Genomic DNA, 15,915 nt, shown 5'->3' on the forward strand with positions numbered 1-15,915 from the left:
ACAAACCCTTTCCCTATAAATTCAAGTCACCTTCTCCCCAATTAGCTTGAATTAATGGAGCCTTACCATACCATAATTTAGGTATATTAAGATATTTTTTAAAAAAGATGGAAAATTTCCCCAATATACTGAGTATTGTTGAATGCAAAAAGGACTGAATGGATTCCAGATGAATATTGCAGGCCACTTGGGAATGGAAGATACAGAAATGACTTTGGGACAGCCACCAAGCTAGGAAGAGGTCCATAGTCTATCACAGGGAGGGATCTGATTTTTTAATTAAATCAAAATTAGATGTGGTTAGAGAAACTAAAAGAGAGAACAAAGTTCACAAAGAATTATACAAGGTAACATAGAGGTTATCATGGGAGAATAGGAACTAAATGCATTTGTTTAGAAGGCCAACCATTAAACTATGCAAAATACTACTACTTACTTTTCTAAGTAGTAAATTGAGTCAAGTTTTCTAAATATAATACATTATTGTATTTACAGTATTACTATGTGGAATAACTTTGAGATTTCAATACTTGTTTTTATATCATGGAAGAAAAATAAATTGTAAAATCTCACAGAATATACAATTTTAATCCCTTTTACATTATCACATTCATATTTCTCAAAACCTTTGTATAAGCTACCATAACTTTAGTACAGTTTGGGTGGTGAGTTTTTAATATAAAAATTACTACTAAAGATAAAAGACGCATACTTCTCAATTTTACTACCTTCAGTACCATTTGTATCTGCAGTGTTGATGCTGCAGAATTTTTTGTTTCACCATTGCCAAATTAACTTGTTTCTTAGGAATTTTATTGCAAAGGCAAAATTAGTGATGAAAAATTTGCCTCATTTCTGTCAGGGAGCTATCTGATTCAAGACAATTTGTTAGGGTACCTTTTAAAATTGCACCCCCCAAAATAAAATACTTAGGAATAAACCTGACTAAAGAGGTGAAAGACTTATATGCTGAGAACTATAAAATGTTATTAAAGGAAACTGAAGATGACTCAAAGAAATGGAAATATATCCCATGCTCTTGGATTGGAAGAATTAATATTGTTAAAATGGCCGTATTACCCAAAGCATTCTACAGATTTAATGTGATCCCTATCAAATTACCCATGACATTTTTCACAGAACTAGAACAAAGAATCCTAAAATTTATATGGAACCATAAAAGACCCAGAATTGCCAGAGCAATCCTGAAGAAAAAGAACAAAGCACAAGGCATAACTCTCCCAGACTTCAGACAATACTACAAAGCTATAGTAATCAAAACGTTGTGGTGATGGCACAAAAACAGCCATATGGATCAATGGAACAGAAAAGAGAGCCCAGAAATAAACCCACACACCTACGGTCAATTAATCTTCAGCAAAGGAGGCAAGGATATAAAATGGGAAAAAGAGTCTCTTCAGCAAGTGGTGTTGGGAAAGTTGGACAGCTGCATGTAAATCGATGAAGTTAGAATAACACCCTCACACCATACACAAAAATAAACTCAAAATGCCTTGAAGACTTAAACATAAGACATGACACCATAAAACTCCTAGAAGAGATCATAGGCAAAACATTCTCTGACATAAAACGAATCAGTGTTTTCTTAGGTCAGTCTCTCAAGGCAAAAGAAATAAAAACAAAAATAAACGAACGGGACCTAACCAAACTTACAAGCTTTTGCACAGCAAAGGAAACCATAAACAAAATGAAAAGACAACCTACAGAATGGGAGAAAATATTTTCAAATGATGTGATCAACAAGGGCTTAATTTCCAAAGTATACAAACAGCTCATACAACTCAAGAAACAAAAACAAACAACCCAATTGAAAATTAGGCAGAAGGGGGCTTCCCTGGTGGCTCAGTGGTTAGGAATCCACCTGCCAATTCAGGGGATACGGGTTTCAGCCCTGGTCTGGGAAGATCCCACATGCCATGGAGCAACTAAGCCTGCGAGCCACAACTACTGAGCCTGCAAGCCACATCTACTGAAGCCCATGCACCTAGAGCCCATGCTCTGCAATGAGAGGCCACCACAATGAGAAGCCTGCGCACCGCAACAAAGAGTGGCCCCCACTCACTGCAACTAGAGAGGGCCCGCACACAGCAATGAAGACCCAACACAGCCAAAAATAAATAAATGAAATCAATAAATCTTTAAAAATTTTTAAAAAAGAAAAATAGGCAGAAGACCTAAATAAACATTTTTCCACAGAAGAAATACAAACGGCCAATGGGCACATGAAAAGATGCTCAACGTCGCTAATTATTAGAGAAATGCAAATCAAAACTACAATGAGGTTCCACTTCACACTGGTCAGAATGGCCATCATTAAATACTCAACAAATAACAAATGCTGGAGAGGATGTAGGAAGGAGTCCCTCCTGCACTGCTGGTTGGAATGTAAGTTGGTACAGCCATTATGAAAAACAGTATGGAGGCTCCTCAGAAAACTAAACATAGAACTGCCATATGACCCAGCCATCCCACTCCTGGGCCTATATCCAGACAAAACTATAATTCAAAAAGATACATGCATCCCTATGTTCATAGCAGCAGTATTCACAATAGCCAAGACATGGAAACAACCTAAATGTCCACTGACAGATGAATGGATAAAGAAGATGTGATACGTATATACAATGGAATACTACTCAGCCATACAAAGGAGTGAAATAATGCCATTTGTAGCAACATGGGTACAACTAGATTATCATCCTAAGTGAAGTAAGTCAGAAAGAGAAAGACAAATACCAGATGATATCACTTATAGGTGGAATCTAAAATATGACACAAATTGAATCTACCTACAAAACAGAAACAGACTCATAGACATAGAGAACAGACTTGTGGTTTCCAAGGGGGAGGGGGTTGGGGGAAGGATGGAGTGGGAGGTTGGGGTGAGCAGATGTAAGTTATTATATATAGAATGGATAAACAACAAGGTCCTACTGTATAGCTCAGGGAGCTATATTCAATATCCTTTAATAAACCATAATAGAAAAGAATACAAAAAAGTATATATATGTATAACTGAATCACCTTGCTGTAAAGCAGAAATTAATACAATATTGTAAATCAACTCTACTTCAATTTAAAAAAAAGGAAAAAAAAGACAATTTGTTAGGATGTTTCATTTGTTTCATTCTGAAATATATGCCAGGTCCAGGAAATAACTTGTCTTTGCTCCTAAGGACTTCCAAAAGTGTAGCTTCTAGAGTCTTCTCAAAGGTATCAATAATTTAATAAAAAATTTTAAAAAGCGTTCTAAATCCTGGGGTGTTTTCTCCTAAGCTTCTCTAGATAAGGTGAAATCAGAGTTATTATTACTAGGCCAACCTCAACCCAGGGTATTACCCTAGAAGAGAGTTGATCTTGGACATCCAGTAATCCATGGTTCTCAGACTTAATTGCTTCATCTGTTTGTAACTCTTGCAGAATGTTAAGACATAATGAACACAGCTTTCTCAAAGAAGATTCTTTGAGAATAATACAGCGAGCAGGTATTGAGCCCTTCCTTCTTAGGCACTTGGTAATCAAGAATAATAATAACAACAGCAATAATAATAATGGCCCATTGTACTTCTAAAAGCTGGTAACTCAATGGTGTAGAAAGAAAATTATGAAGCAAAGTGAAAAGTGTCATGATGGAAGCATGGGCACAGTATTATGAGAGCACAGAGGACAGTCTTAATAATTATGCAAGGGTGTCACACCTATAAGTATACACATGGAGTCTCACGTTTGTCCTAGAATCACTCATACTTTCCATCACTAAGGTGCACAGTGAGGAATTTTTAAATTCACATACCATACTCACTGGACTCTCCCCTGACCATATGCTAAGGAACACTAAGTATTTCTTATCAAGGGCAGGTTATGCAACAGATCTTTGATTAGAGCCTCATTATTAATGCCAGGGGTCATTAGTAGCAAGCATTCGTCAGTGCTTAGACATAGTAACTCAAGAGGACACATGTTGGGAAAATGCTATTTCCCTGACAGCCATTTGACTTGTTGTCCATCTATTATATGTGAATTATTAGTTAGATTCAGTAAACTGTAATCTTTGCTTAAAGCTATCATTTGTCGAGAACGGGGTTAACCCTAGGTTTGTGAACAAGTATCTTTTCTTTAACAACAACAAAAGCAACAAAAAGTCTTTGCCCATTGAAGGATTCTGGTTCAAAGTTAGGAAAGGTAGCTTTATCAATTATACCTAGGGGGATGAGTCCCAGTAGTTAAAGTACCATTTTATTCCTCCTAAAGACAACAGATAAGCAGTGCCATGGCAACTAAATGTACAATTCTTTGTGTATACAGTTAAAGAGTTCATGCATTGCTCAGAAACCTAGAGAAATCACAAAGTATAATTTTTCTCTCTTATATCTTTGACACCATTTGTTAGATTACTACTGAAATGTTACTGTAGCATTGGTTGTGGTTTAAGAACAGAGGGATGCTAGCCCAAGAAAGCACTTGCGTGCTGCTTTCCTAAGTAAATCTTGCTAAAGAGAGTGTCTTTTCCTATTAATTTTTGATGGAGATGAACATTCCCATGGCTCTGGGCTCACATACTTTTGTTGGACCCCACCTGAGTGAGATGGAGCTGGTGGCCTGGAATAATGTGCTGGAACACTACCACAATCACAATCGCTCTCTAACGAGGACTTCATTAATCCACTCACGGATCCATGGTAAAACCATGAATATACCTGAGATGATTTTTTTTTGATCTGACTACAAAGAAAGTTTGCTGAACAAATTGATGGTGCAAATAACATTGTATACTACATGTCTTTCTCGAATAATGGTAAGGAAACAGGGGTCTTAAACTATTTGAGAAGTAAATTTGGAACACAAACGAAAAATGCTCTTCCTACATGAGAGCTAAATATGGTAATCAGAAAACAGAGGTGATGCTTTCAGGACCTAATTAATAAATGGCTTTGTGAAAAAAATCCTTTGGATTAGCAACCCTGGAGTTCTTTGCTTGAATTAGCTACAGGGCCTTCACATATGTTGCTTCCTCTACCTGGCTCCCTGTCCCTTACCTCTCCGCCACAGAATTTTCCATAGTCTTTAATCATTTACTAATTTTTGTGAGTATTTTGTTAATATATCTCTCCCCCAATAGACTAGATACTTTTGTATTTGTTCATTGTTGCCTACCTACCACTGTGGCCTGCTTCACAGAAGGCACTCAAAACTTATTTTTTGAAAAAATATTATACACACACACATTTTGTGATCTCTTTCTCTGGGGAGTATCTTGTGGGTAGTTTTGTTCAGTAATTTAGCACCTTTAAAAGAATATTTTTGTAAGCATTATATTTATAGTCTATATTTCATAGAATGTTTAGAGTAAAAAATAAACTTCACAATTAGTTCTTTTGGTTTTAAGTTATGGAAACCTGTTTGAACTAGTTTTAGCAAAAGGTAGTTTCTTAAACGCATATATGGCTATCTCAAACAACCCAAGGGCAGGGTGATGGTGTGAAATGGAGCTTTATCCAAAAACTGTGGAGAAACCAGAATTTGCTCTTCATATCTCAACTCTGCCTCTCATTATATATTTGTTTCATTCCTTTCCTCCCCCTCTCTCTCCACACCCCCACCCCCGCCAGTAGAATCACTTTTTGGTTCTATATCTAAAGCACACGTCAGAAAATATCTACTGCCAACAGCCTGTGAGTTTGCAACATTTCCATTTAAGAGCTCAAAGTTTCACTGGACGATCATTTCCCAGTTCTAACTCTAAAATCCTGAGAATGGACTCAGATTAGCTCAGCCTGGGTCAGGAGCCAACCTCTGGCTATATCTCTACAGATGAGGTGGGGTCACTTTGTAAAAATGTGTTTGCTTCCACTGTAACCATTCAAAAGGAGGAGGGAGGAGGAAAAGCCAGTTCCCACAGACATGGGATTGCTGGGAAGGCAAAACCTTGCAGAGGGTTGCATGAAGAAGAAATCTGGTGATCTTTGCCCACCACTTGCATCGACATCCTTACAGTTACCTTTTATTATGCGTTAATAAAGCATTGAAGCAGGCATTGAAGACTTGGTTTGGCGGGGGGGCGGGGAACAGTTTTATCTCAATATGAATAATTTCTGCATTTCAGGGAGAAAAATAACGGAGACAAATTGAGCATTTGGGAAGCAGCTGCATGACCTGATTCATTCTTCTCTATACCTTAAAACTATTTTTTCCTTATGCACAATAATATAATGAGATGAGATGTGACAAGATTTTCTGATTATTCCCTTTATGACTATGTTGAATCTGTGATAAATTTAAGATGGAAGTAGGGCTGGGGATATCCTGGGCACTTGGGCATAATATTGGTTAATCTCTTTAGAATATGGTAATAAAGGCAGGCAGCCATCTTACAAAGGGATTATAGTGGGGACATTTCACAAAGTAAGAGTGGGATGGCCAGAAAAGCTGCCTCTCTGTCCTTTCAAATCAGATGTGAGGATAATCACAGAGATCACTATCTTGGCTTTCCAATGATAAGCAAGGCGTCCTGTAATCATTCTATCCCTGATTAACTTTCACTGGTATTGATTTTAAAAGACATTTTTTTCATACAGAAACTAGAAGTGACTTTCAAAGAGAATAAGATCTCTTGGAGAAATGACATTCTCAATAAAAGAATTTTAAAAGAAGTCTCTAAACAAGGACATTGTTCCTACTGGCAAATGATATGACACCCACAGAAACACGGAATTGTATAGTTTGACGATTCCTTAGAGAAATCATGACTAACCCTTTATTTTACAGACATGAAACCTAAAGTTCAATGATAAGGAGACATTTGTCCAAGATTCGAGTATATTCTAGGGAAAATAATCTAAAAAATTACTATCTAAGTATATTTAATAACAGCTAGTCTAGTGGTAAGAGCAAGTAAGTCTAGCTCAATACATGTATAATCAAATATAAGAAAAAAATCATGTTTCCATTCAAATAATGAAAATGAAACTTAGGTTCCTTTTTTTGAGATTCATTCATTTATTTTAAAAAGAATTACTGTTCTTACAAGTTATATGAAGAACTGTAACATTTTTGTTAAAAGTTTCAAATTCTTAAAATTGAATGAGGTCAATGGCTATTTAGGAGAGGGGTCAGCAATCTATGGCCCATGCCTGTGTTTGTAAAAAAAAAAAAAAAAAAAAAAAAGTTTTATTGGAACACAGCCATGCCTATTCTTTTTTTGCATTGTCTGTGGCTGCTTTTGTGCTGCAAAAGCAGAGCTGAGTAGTTGGGACTAAAACTGTATATCTCACAAGACTAAAATATGTACTATCTGGTCCCTTTAGAAAAAGTCTGCAGATCCCTGTCTTAGGGCACATTTCCAAATGGCCATCTTGTAGCAGTCGTGGCTATTTCATGAATATCAATTAATTCACCTTAATTATTCTAAAACTGTTTCATAATCAAATGTCATATTGCATGTGACATGCATATAAGTATCTAGTAATAAAAATAGTCAAGCTTTTCTAGTCATAAACAATATTCCAATCCCCTACACACTTGTTTTTTGGTATTTGCATAGGTATATGTTTTCGTTTTAGCCTCATGTGGCTTTTGTTTTACTTTATTTTTTTAATTGAAGTATACCTGATGTACAATATTATATAAGTTACAGGTGTATAATATAGTGATTCACAATTTTAAAGGTTATGCTCCATTTATAGTTATTATAAAATATTGGCTATATTCCCTGTGCCGTACAATATATCCTTGTACCTTATTTTATACCTAATAGTTTGTATCTCTCAATCCCATACCTCTATATTGCCCCTCCCCTTCCCTCTCCCCACTGGCAACCACTAGTTTGTTCTCTGTATCTGTGAGTCTGCTTCTTTTTTATTACATTCACTAGTTTGTTGTATTTTTTAGATACTATAGACTTTATAATGTTGATTTACTTATATTTCTCATATACGAAAAAATTCTGCAGGCAGCACCTGAAACACATAAGCAATGGTTGCCACTATAAAAAATGGATGCCACAGGCACTTATCTATGCCCTGATGATCTTCAGACTATAATTCCACATTTGAAACATTAACAAAAATATTTTAGGAGTCACTTTTCCTAAAAAATGCCTTAGTTTATCATAGCTCTAAAGGAATGTAAAGCAAAGGTAAGAAACCTATGGGCCACATACCCACCTTTTTGAGAAATAATAGAAGACAATCCTTTGTTATTTAAAGGATACAGGTTTGAAAATTAATGACTTAACACTCCAATCCATGAATGTTCTTATCGGTCTCCTACTATGTGGCAAGTTCTAGTTAATAACTGAGGTTATAAAAAGGATAAGATATTATCTCTGCTTTTGAAGCACTGACAGTTTCTTGTACTTTATATTTACTAAGAACTTCTGGGACATTAACTAGCATAGTTATTTTAGTTTATGAAAGCTGCAGCTCAGAATTCCTCTCTAATGAATTCATGTTTGTAGGATGCCAGTATTTTCTAGTTGGTTGAACCAAGTGTTTGTTTTATCACAAAATTACTTCATGGCACCACATCACAGAAAACCTTAACTTCATGAAGAATTAAACATACTGATAGCCTTATACTGAAGAGTTTGGGATAATATGGGAATTTGTTTTCTCTGAAACAACATAGCAGAAGAGTTGCTCTATTTCCAAAAATGCCAAGTGGTACATCAAGGTCAAATAAGACTGTTTTCACCAAAGAAATTTATCCTATGTTTGTAACATCACAAATAACTACGAAGAGAATGTCTTTAAAACTATGAGATGTTAGATATGGATGGGATCTTACAAATCATTTTACAGCTTAAGAGTAATAAGTCAACTGAGGTGAGGTCAGAGGCAATTCCATGGTATTTGGAGAAGTATGAGGGGCAAGATACCCCTTGGCCCATGGCTTAGATTGAAGAATTCAAATTTAGATTTGGTATCATTTACAAATGAATTTATATACTCACTCAAAGAGCTATTGATAGAATTGAAAAAAAGATATTCATATTCTTTATATTTGTGTTAAATTACAAGTACATACCAACCACGTGGTACAATGAATTGATATTTAAAAAAATTAATCTCACCATTATTCTTTTGAAGAGCACAACAGATGTCATTTTTATGGTACGGACTTAGTAAGTTACATATGTACATTATGAATATCAATTTGTGATGGCGGGTCCTGCTGGCCGGTGCCTCCCTCCTGCCTCCTCCCAGCTCGGCTGGCTCTGGATGCCGCCGCCAATGCCGCCTCGCCACTTCTCGGAGCCGCAGCCGCCCTCGGCCTAAGAGGTTTTAAAATGGAACACTCTGACGCAGCACCTAGTACCTATTACCAGGCATTGCTCGGCTCCCGAGATCCCAGACTAAACGGATGGTTTCTTCTGGATAATTATATCCCTACTTTGCTCTGCTCCATCCTATAGTTGCTAATTGTATGGCTGGGACCAAAATATATGAAGAATAGGCAGCCGTTCTCTTGCCGGGGGATTTTAGCGGTGTATAACCTTGGACGCACACTGCTCTCTCTCTATGTTCTGTGAGTTAGTGACGGGAGTATGGGAGGGCCAGTACAACTTCTGTCAGGGCACACGCGGTGCAGGAGAAGCAGACACATGAATCACCCGCGTGCTCTAGCGGTGCTACTTCGCCAAGCTCGTCGAGTTCACGGACACCTTCTTCATCTTGCGCAAGAACCACCACCAGATCACAGTCCTGCACGGGTACCACCGCGCCTCCATGCTCAACATCTGGTGGTTCGTGTTGAACTGGGTCCCCTGTGGCCACTCTCATTTTGGTGCCACACTTAACAGCTTCATCCACGTCCACATATACTCGTACTACAGTCTGTCATCCGTCCCTTCCATGAGGCCGTACCTCTGGCGGAAGAAGTACATCACGCAGGGGCAGCTGCTTCAGTTTGTGCTGACCATCATCCAGACCAGCTGCGGGGTCACCTAGCCGTGCGCCTTCCCTCTTGGTTGCTTGTATTTACAGATTGGATACGTGATTTCTCTGGTTGCCCTCTTCACAAACTTCTATATTCAGACCTACAACAAGAGGGGGGCCTCCCGGAGGAGAGAACACCAGAAGGACCACCAGAACGGCTACATGACGGCCGTAAACGGCCACACCAGCAGCTTTTCTTCCCTGGAAAACAACGTGAAGCCGAGGAAGCAGCATAAGGACTGAGGCCCAAGGGTTGACAGCTTATGAACCACGTCGTCTGATTGTAAGCACACATGAATTGTGCCCAATGCTAGTTAACAGGTGCTGTAACTAGTTGGCCTACAATAGTGTGACTCATGCAGGACCTCCTCCATCAGTTCCAAACTCCTAGAAAATGTAGACAGATTATCCAAGTAGGCATAAGAGTTTTAACATTTCTGGGCTCTCGCTGACCCTTGCGCTAAACTGTGGAGGGCGAGGTGTTGTAGTACACCACACTGCTGTTGCCTCATTAGTTATAGCATAATAGGTGCTGAATTGTGATTCACAATTTAATAACACTGTAATCCACACTTTTTTTTTTTTTTTACTGTAGATCATGCATGTGATTGTAAATTTGTATAATGTTGTTACAGTAGAGAAACACACATGCCTTAAAATTTAAAAAGCAGGGCCCAAAGCTTATTAGTTTAAATTAGGGTATGTTTCAAGTTTTTATTCATTTCTAATAGCTCCGTTCAGAAAACTCAAAGACCGTGATTTATGAAACCATCGTGTGACTTCAAGTGACTTGTACATGTGAAATCGGCACCTTCAGTTTTGTAATATTGGCTTTAAATCAGGCAGGTTCAAGTCTAGTAGAACAGTCAGTTTAACTTTTTAATAGATCTTTTTTTTTATTGAGTGCCACTATTAATAATGTAAAATGGGAGGGGGGCTCTAAAGCAGTCTTGATGAAACTTCCAATATATATTCTTTGTCTTCAAGATTTTAGGAAGTGTGTAGGATGAGTAGCCCATTTTAAATTTCAGAAGTGCTAAGTGTTTTTATACAGGAGACAAAGCCCATTTTGCTTTCCACTTGTGAGAGCAGATATATATTTTCCAAGAGAGATGATTAAATGTTTACCATTTGACAGAGTCCCATAGATGAGTAGTGGGGAACTGGTTGCCAGGGTCCAAATTTGGATTGATTTCTGTACTGCTGCTACCTGTTTTGACACAAACTTCTTTTGAAAATGTGCCTAGCTTACCAAAATGAATAAATGTGGGGAAAGGACCTTAAATTTAAGGTAAAATTAAACAGATAGCTGCAGCATGAGAGAACTGGGAAACTGGACAGAGATGGTTTGTTTAATGTAAATCTAATAGCACCTGTAATTTTTTTTCCTGCTTCGAATCTAAAGATTTGTCTAGAAATACTTGTTTAAAAATAAGACCGCTTATCATAAAATCATGTCTCATACCCTAGAGGCAGTGATCAAACAGATAAGGACTGTTGTGTGTGTCATTTTAAAGTGTTGGAATTTAGCCTCTGAATACCTCCTCCACAGGAGGAAAAAACATTCATTGAACCACTCATGACACATCTGAGAAGGTCGCTGACAATGTATAAATGAATTGGTGGTTTGATATTTATGTAAATATCAGTTTATCATGCTTTAATTTTGCACATTCATATTATAGGGAGCCAGATGGTTCTCTTAATTAGTCTTGTGGGTTTTCTGTTTGGAAGGAGTCACGGCATCTGTTTACATTTACCTTATCAAATCTAGAACGTACGTTATTTGTAAGTGTATGTCTTACTAGGTACTAGCTTGCAAATGTCTTTACATATTTCATTACAGAAACTATAACATTCAATAGTGTGCTGCCAGAGTGTGCTTTAGCTCATCTGCATATACCCACAATGTTAAATAATGTCTATACATTAATCATTAAAATGTTTTTGATTAAAAAACAATTTGTAACCTTGACTTGGCATGTCATTTTTTTACATTCTAAAAAAAAAAAAAGTAGACATGGTCTTGAGTTACCTAAGTGTTTAGAAGCCACAGAGGAAGTGGCATGCTAAGGTGGCATGGCCATGAAGGAATGAGACTGGAACTAAAGCCTGAGATGCAGATCCAATCTAGCATACAGTCCCTGCATTTATGTATATTGGTATTAGGACCCCAATGAAGCCATGTTCTGGTTGAAGTAAGATATTATATCATAATATCCATATCTACCCATCCCTCAACTACAACATACTGCACACAGTAAGTATATGTTAAATGTATGCTTTCTTCATTGACATTGTAACTGACTTCCCCAATAATTTGGAATGAGAGGATATTAAGAATAAATCACTAAGGAAACAATGGATTGTCCGAGGTAAATTATCCAAACCAGATATTTGATCCACTGCTGAAGTTGTGAAAAATGAGAAATACAGGAACACATGTAGGTCTGTGCTATACATTACCCCAAGTGGAGAGCTATTATTATGAGCTTAACTCAGGTCAACTTAGGCCTCAAACCCTACTTCAAATGCCTTTCTTGCAGAGGAACCAAGTATCAAAACTAAAACAAACCAGAAAAACTACTACACTTTGATTGTAAGCATGAACAGCAAGTCTGAGACCTTTCTTTTGCTGATTTGAATAATTACTTAATTTTTACTATAATATTGATAGTGTAGACCTGGCCTCACTGTAAAAGATAGAAAAAGGAGGAAAAATACTCATAGTATACATACATAAAAAATATATCCCATTAGGAAAATGGGGAAAATGTATAGAAGAGGGAACTCGACAAAAAATCCTGAAAAGTTTCAACTTCACTACTGATCAATAAAATATAAATTAAGATTAGACAAGATTTCAATCACATTATTTTTTTTATCATACTTATAAATGGCAAGGATATGGAGAAATAGAAACTCTTAGACAGTACTACTGCATATACAAATCAGAACAACTATTCTGAAGAACAATTTGGAAACATATGTCAAACATGTGCAAGTCTTATTGCTTCATGCCTCCACTTCTAGTTATAGACCCTAGGGAAACACTTATTCTTGAGCATAAAGATGCAGGTACGTGAATGTTCATTACAGTATTGTTCATTATTGCCACAATAACAAGAAAATCTAAATTACCAATCACAATAGATTAATAAAAAATGAGTAATATTTATTCAATGGGCTATTATAGAGCAGTTAAAATGGATAAACTTGAGCTACAGGTATCAAACTTGATATGTATCTAGACATAATGATAAACAAGGGAATGGAATTACTCAGAACAGAATTACAATGGAATACTACACAGCCATAAAAAGAATGAAATGCTGCCATTTGCAGCAATGTGGTTGGACCTAGACAATATTATGCTTAGTAAAATAAGTTAGAGACAGAAAGGCAAGTACTGTATGATATCACTTATATGTGGAACCTAAAAAATAATAAAAATGAAGGTATATGCAAAATAGAAACAGACTCAGATATAGAAAACAAACATGTGGTTACCAAAAGGGAGAGGGAAGGGAGGAGGGACAAAGTAGGAATATGGGATTTATAGATGCAAACTACTATGTATAAAATAGATAAGAAATAGGGATATTATTTATAGCACAGGGAATTATAGCCATTATCTTATAATAAACTATAATGCAGTATAATCTTCAAAAACACTCAATCACTATGCTGTTCACATGAAACTAATAAAATATTGTAAATTAACTATACTTCAATTGAAAAAAAGACATAATGATAAACCAAAAAAAGACAAATTTCAGAAGAATAGGTGAGCATAATAGCTTTATATAAACTTTAAAATATGCAAAATTATGCTCTATATTCTTCACATCTATAGGAAGTGAAAACTGTTAAACATGCATGAAAACAAACATCGAATTTAAAATAACAGTTACTTCTGTGGTGAAAGTAGGAAAAGGGAAAAGAAAGAGTACATGGTGAACTTGGAATTTATCTAATGTTTTATTTTTTTTTTATTTAAAGTAAATATGGCAAAATGTTAAGATCTTATAAAGCTGAATGAATGGTGGATACATAAATGTAAATAGTGTATCAGTGTTTTCAAACTGTGGGATGATACCCGTACTGTGGGTCTGAAATCACTTTGAAAGATTGAGGCTTATATTTTTAAAAAGAATAAAGTAAAAAAAAAAATAGGAAATATCAGTGTAAACTGCAGTAAATCTAAACAGTGTTTTGTGGAGAGTTTGCTTCAGTTATTTGTATATTTATGTATGTATGTAAATGTGATATAAAATAGGTTTTCTTACTCTGAACTTCGGGAAAAATGTTTTAAAGGTACTGTATTATATTATTCTGTACCATTTCTATCTTTTCAAAATATTTCATATTTAAATTTAAAAAATATATTATTAATCGAAAATATTGGGAATCAGTAGAGTTTTAAAAGACAGCTATAACTTTTAAATCACAGAAAGAATTAGGTCTGTTGAACCACTTATAATGTTAAATATATTTTTAAAAATATTGATATCTCAAAAGGATAGATGAGTCAGTGAACATGAAATTTGAACTAAGAGTCTCTGAGTTACAATTTAATGTTTAGTTCTCTGAGTTAAATTGCTTTTTATAAATCAAAGTTTTTCTAAATCTTAAATCCCATTCAGACATGTTTATTTTGCTGTATTTGAATTAAAGCTTAATATATTGGCATTTTTAAGTTAGTTATCATTTAGGTTTCTTGGGGATGTAACTCTGGAAATGTAATGAGAAATCCTTACATGATGAGTAACCATCAGAAACTAGATTAAGAGAATAAATGAGAAAGCAGGCCAATGACTTTTGACCCTTTTATTTATATTTTTTTTTCTTATTTTTCTCTACTAGGACAGGGTTTCAAAGCTTCCACAATAGCCAATATGCTTGGCCTCTGATACACACAAATTATTTACTCCATTTACGTATCACTTATGTCAGATAGTATGTTAAGTTTTAATAAACTGAGTGGGAGGTGGCAGGGGGAGAAACCTGTATAAAATAGTTCCAAAATGAAGCCCTTATCCTGTGGAAACCTTTCAGAAAATATACCTATGATTTCAAAACTGTGTTTATGTGTCTTTATTGCAGAAGGTATTAACAAAAGCCAGCTCATATACATTTCCATTTAAAGTTTTCTTAGTGTCATTGATACTAGTTGTAAATTATTAAAATTGGAAGATATTGAATGAAATCAAGACAACTACAGACTATACTGGCATTAGTTAGCATATCCTTGACATCTAAATTTATCTATTCTAATAAGCTATATAATGCACTGAAACACAATTTTAAAATGCTTTTGTAGTAACAAAATGTATTTATCGCTGAATTTATACCTTTGGCACTCAAAAAAGATGCAGATGGGCCATAATTCATAGGGTCTATATATCTTCCAAATTTGTCTGTTTGCTTTATTCATGCCTGCTGATTTCAAAAAGGATTTTGAGATAGACTGTAATAAAAGGTCCATGCAATAGGCTTGTTGACTGGAAGATAAATTATCTAAAGCATTACAGTAAGGAAGAGAAGAAATGGTTATTGAGGGGGTGGGTGAAGAACATATAATTGTACAATAGTATTAGCTAAGAATAGTTACTTTAATTATCTACTAAATTTAGCCTGTACTTCCTGGAAGTCAAGACAAATTTTTAAAAATCAGTATGAATCCTATAAGTCTAGTTGTAGTTAATCAGGATAGATAAATTCGAGTTTTAAATCTAAGGGACACAACTTTAAAAAAAAAAAAATCATGAATTTTTCCATAAGGAACACTCAACAACATAATGGATGACATTTTGAGTATTCAACGGGGTTTTAGAGAAGTCATTGAAACAGTCTTCCCTTGACCATGTTGTATGTCAAACCGTGATAAAAAGCTAAAGGGGGGCTTCCCTGGTGGCTCAGTGGTTGAGAGTCCGCCTGCCGATGCAGGGGACACGGG

General features: G+C 35.8%; 1 protein-coding gene and 1 pseudogene across 1 annotated transcript in view; one reads left to right on the plus strand and one right to left on the minus strand.

Annotated features, from left to right (window-relative positions):
- Window positions 1–15,915, minus strand: part of IL1RAPL1 (interleukin 1 receptor accessory protein like 1) — a 671,741-nt gene that overhangs the window by 330,679 nt on the left and 325,147 nt on the right. The window lies entirely within an intron of this gene.
- LOC103091619 (elongation of very long chain fatty acids protein 5 pseudogene) lies at window positions 9,308–10,199 on the plus strand (annotated as a pseudogene).

This window comes from Lipotes vexillifer, unplaced genomic scaffold, assembly GCF_000442215.2.
Source record: "Lipotes vexillifer unplaced genomic scaffold, Lipotes_vexillifer_v1.1 scaffold784, whole genome shotgun sequence".
Classification (NCBI taxonomy): domain Eukaryota; kingdom Metazoa; phylum Chordata; class Mammalia; order Artiodactyla; family Lipotidae; genus Lipotes; species Lipotes vexillifer.